The following is a 5,301-nucleotide window of genomic DNA, read 5'->3' on the forward strand; positions in this document are numbered from 1 at the left end:
TTTGTATTACATTAGCCTTGAATTTGAAGAAACTTCTCCAAGAGCATATCTTAAACATGCTTTGAATTTATGCTGCATGGTGCTAACAGTCATTGATTTAGAAGTAGGCAGCACAAGAATCAGTTATGAAGCCAAAATACAACTTTGGGGCATAAGAAAATTCCTGTAGTGTTTTTAATATGATTTGAGTCCAAAATACCAGTCTTATTAGCTTGATGTTTGTAATTGGATAGTTGGTGTCATCCAAGACATCTTTTAAAAATGGGGGTAAAATATACAAACTTTAAGAAACACCATTTTTATATCTTGACAGAACTCAAAAACTTTATTTCTCTGCTTTATCTGGCTCCAAATAAAGCAAGAGAGTCCCCATGAGGATGCATTAAGCCTGCTGAGTTTTGTAACCAAAGATCTTAATGAGACCCCCCCTCCCCACTTTTAGGGACCTATGCATGGTAATTTAACCTGTATTCTGCTTCCTCACATGAAGATTGTACTAAACATTATATACAGTTTAATTTTCTTGAGTTTGGGGGCATAAAAAGTTCTATCCAAACATTATGGTCCTTGTTTGCAATATGTAATGTAGCCAAATTAACAGCGGCTCCAAATGGAAATTAACAAGGCCAGAGCTACTGAAGTTTCTTTTCTATTCCCATAGTAACAGCTAATGTATTATATTGGTAAAACGTCTTATACTTGGCTTTATATCTGAATTTGGCTTCACGTCATAAAGCATACATTTCTATCTAGCATGGATTCTTAGTGTCTGTATAACTCATCTCCGTGAAATTTAAGAGAGTTTCCTGTCAAGAATCAACACTTCACTTTCATAGTCTAAATCACATGCAGATAAAATCAAGTCAAGACCAACCAAGGCTCTCACAACAGTGAATGTACCCATGGTATGGAGGAAGCATTCTGACCTCGGGGCCCTCATTACACATCTCTAGCTCAGGCTCAAAAACTCACCACCAGGAAAGAGTTTCATCTAGGAATTACAGTGTGAAAAAAAAATCCCCAAGCACTGTCATGGTTAGTTTCAGTTTTCAGTAAATCCAAATTTTTCTGGTCTGGAAATGTGAATTATTTTTATAGTTTTACTTAGGTCAAGATGTACAAACACATGAGACGGTGGGAAAAAAATAATAAATGTATATTGTTATGCACATGAGGTTGTTTCTCATATTACTACAACCAATTTTGGCCACATGGGTCTCTGTGCTACCAGGCACAAGAAGAGCTCTAGAAAAGGAATCATTTTCCCAGCTAAGTTTGACTTTTACTAGGAATAGATATACCTATAGGTTCCAACAGATATACAGTAATTATGAAACAGTAACCCCAAAACCTTAGTAGCAAAAAAAAAAAGTACTGAGCTGAGAATTCATCCCCAGAAATATGAAATATAGCCAGTATTTGCTTGTGACCTAAGTAGCTCTTCAATAAAGCTGTTTTAAAAACCAATACACTCCATACAACCAGGAGGTGTGCAATTTTCAACGTGTTTACACCCTGTTTTAAAAAAAATATGTCCTGTATTCACAGAAATCCTAAAGTGTTGCCTTGCCTGTTTTCTGAAATATATTCTATTTCTTTTAAAGTGAAAGAATGACCTCTTTTGCAGGAACAATTTTCAGAGACAGCGTGTTTATCAAATGGTTTCTCTGCTTTCATAAAAACAATTTATTTTCACTGAACTCTTCAAGATAAGCATCAAAGCCAGGAAGAATGTACAATGAAGTTTATAATTACACTCCAGAAACAAATACTGGGTAGTTTTTATTTTGCTCAAGTGAAAAGGTTTTTTCCCCACTCCCCACCCCCCAAAGAGACAAAGGTAGTGATGGGGGAGGAGGTTTTTACAGGACTAGAAATCAGGAAGCTCAGAGGGTTTCCAGCAAGAGGGGCCCTGCAGGGTCGCCCACAAAGCCTACTGACTGAACAATGAAAGCTGAAGACCCAGGACTCTCTTAGCGATGGGTGGCAGTCAGTCCGTTTTTTATTCTTCAGCTATAGGGCCATTAAGGCAAAAAAAATCATTACACAGATATTAAGTCCTTCCACAACAGGTCTATATACCAATGCACATAAATTCCTCCCGTAGTTGGAGCCTCTGATGATATCCTTTCTTTGATAAGCACCCAAGTCTCTAGGTTGAATTTATAGGACATGTTATTTTTAATAACCATAGAACAATAAAATTGTAAAAAAAAAAAAAACCACCACCAAAAAAAGAACTGAGTCCAGTAGAGATTCTGTTTCTTAAGAATTAGGAAACAATTACATTTTGATCCCCGAACAGCCAAGGACTAGCAGCAAAATAATCTCCCCTAATTTACATAGATCCGTGTGTGCCAAACACACGAGTGTTTGCTTTTCGAGTAATAGTGCAGGTGCGTATCCCGCAGTAACGAAATCTCTAACTCATCACACTGTTTTCGCCAGAGTGGGACATGCCCTCTTTTCCTGGAACAGTTTCAAGCTTTCTCCCCCAGCATTCCAGCCACCTGTTTATGGAGTTCATCCTCGGGAGTAGATGCATGCAGTTAGAAACAAGAAAATGAAAATACATGACCTTGTTTGTTATTTATAACAAAGAAACTCAGCAAAATTAATGCTGTGGAGCTTGACCTCTTGACCCGGGAGAAAGAGCCACCTCATGGCTTTGTCGCCAATGAACAATACTCCCGGCAGCTCCCATTGTCCAGTCAGCCTGACTTTTGGATGGTCATGAAAGCTGTATACCCAAAATATTAAATGTTTTACAAGTTAGGTTATAGGATTTGCTTTTTTTTTTTTTTTTTTTAAAAACATGTTTAAAGAAGTGAAGCTAGTTTGCAAAAGAGCTTTTCTGTTGAAGGTAAGCAGGTAAAACCATTTCATTTTATCTACTCAGTGTGCCCTGGATCAACAGCATGTTGAAGAAAAGGAAAATATCAAAAATTTCCAACCAGGACTCTGAGAATTGAAAACTGGTTACATATGTAATAGAAATTAAATAGAAAGAGGGTCATGGCAAGTGTTTCAGAGAAAACATCATGTTTCCTTCTTTTATGGCTATTCGTGGGAAAGGAGAGGACAACTTCCTTCCCTTACATAGAAGCCATGTGGGCGCTGCCCCCTAGAGTTGTTCAATGAAACAGCACCTCCTTTTCCTTCTTCCACTTACCCCAAGCCACAAACCAGAAACCCAGGACAGGCAGGAACTGAAGATCATGGAAGGCTCTTCAGAACTGATGCCTGCTTGAAACCTCTTGAGGTCGACTCTCCAGTAAAAATATCACACTCGATTGTAAATAGTGCTGCAATGAACATTGGGGTACCTGTGTCTTTTTTGATTATGGTTTTCTCAGAGTGTATGCCCAGTACTGGGATTGCTGGCTCATGTGGCAGTTTTATTCTTAGTTTTCTAAGGACTCTCCATATACTGTTCTCCATAGTGCCTATATCAATGTACACTTCTACCAACAGTGCCAGGGAGTTGTCTTTTCACTACATCCTCTCCAGCACTGATTGTTTGTGGATTTTTGGATGATGGCCATCTTGATGGGTATGAAGAGATACCTCGTTGTAGATTTGATTTGTATAGCTAGTGAGAAGCTGCTCTATAACACAGGGAACTCAGGTCAGTGCTTTGCAATGACCTAGAGGGTTGGGAAGGAGGTTCAGGAAGGAGGGGATATATGTACCTTTATAGCGGATTCACGTTGTATAGCAGAAACCAACACAACGTTGTCAAGCAGGTATCCTCCAATTAAAAATAAAATTTAAGAACAATGACAGCCTCCTAACTTTTGCGATTGGTCCTAAGGCTGGCCTCTGTCCCCACCCACTGCCTTCCTTCCTGCTTCTGGTTTCCTCCCTTGGTCACCCTCAACACCTCCCATGAGAGTCTTGGATTCTTCTAGACCTTAAATCACAAAATCAAAATTTAATTTTTCCCCTCAAGTTGCTTATCTATTGCCCTATCTGTCCAGTGCCACTATTTTATTTTTCCCCAGAAGTAAATAACTGGTTTTTAAAGGACTCTCTACTATGCCTCAGCATTTCTTTTTCACTGCAAAATGAAGCCAGTTTCACAAGCTATGCAGGTCATCATACAAACACTACCCTAGGTATCATAGGCCATCCTACCCCACCATTTATTTCCCTTTTGACCCCATGGGGTGGTTCATCATGTGTTTCTCCCCATCTTTCACTGGGGACGTTGCAGTTGTAAATCTGGAGAGATCCCCACAAACCCTTCTTGGTCTGTCACAGTCCCTTAACAACAATAACAAAATTATAGCCATAAAAGGTCTAGCTTTCTTGCAAACATCTGTGAGTCTAGCTCAGTCCCAGAGATAAGAGTTTCCAAAAGTTTTGCATTTAACTGTTCTGTTGTTGTTGTGTTCATTCATATCCAACTCTTTGTAATCCCCACGGACCGTAGCCCACCAGGCTTCTCTGTCCATGGGATTTCCCAGGCAAGAATACTGGAGTGGGTTGCCATTTCCTTCTTCAGGTGATCTTCCCAACCCAGGGATTGAACCCATATCTCCTGTATTAGCAACCGGATTCTTCACTGCTAGTGCCACCTGGGAAACGCTTAAACTGGTCTAAACAAGAAACCTATTCTGCTGTCCAGAGCCACATATCATCAGCAATGATTTTACTGAAAGATTCTCTTAATCTAGAAACATCACCAGATGAGTCCCCACTGTGTACTTCAAAGTACCAAGTGCTGTGCTTAGTGGAATAGAGAGGGTAGAATGTGATTACCCCATCTTAGCCAGAACTGAAACTCATGTCATTTATTGTTCTTTTTTTTTTTTTTTCCTGTGCCTTTCTAGGTACCTGATGCTGTTTCCAGAAATGGAAGCAAGTATGATCCTTGTTTACAGTGAAGATTATAAGACACAGGGAAAGTGTTATAATGATGAAATATTATCATTAGTGTCTTGCACGAGTGCTTGGTCACTTCAGTTGAGCCTGATGTTTTGCAACCACATGGACTGTAGCAGGCCAGACTCCTCTGTCCATGGGATTCTCCAGGCAAGAATACTGGAGTGGGTTGCCATTCCCTTCTCCAGGATATCTTCCCAACCCAGGGATTGAGCCTGGGTCTCCTGCATTGCAGGTGGATTCTTAACCATCTGAGCCACCAGGGAAGCCCATCATTCATATCTTAGGAGAAGCATCTCCTAACTAATGTAGTCAACAAACATTTATTCACAGATATGTTTGCAGATAATATGTTAGGGTATTACTTAGAGAATAGAGAGATGGTTTAGGATCAGGGTTATCAGGGAAAGCTTC

Source organism: Bos grunniens, chromosome 18 (genome assembly GCF_055505025.1).
Source record: "Bos grunniens cultivar Pamir isolate PY7600 chromosome 18, Bosgru_T2T1.0, whole genome shotgun sequence".
NCBI classification, from domain to species: Eukaryota; Metazoa; Chordata; class Mammalia; order Artiodactyla; family Bovidae; genus Bos; species Bos grunniens.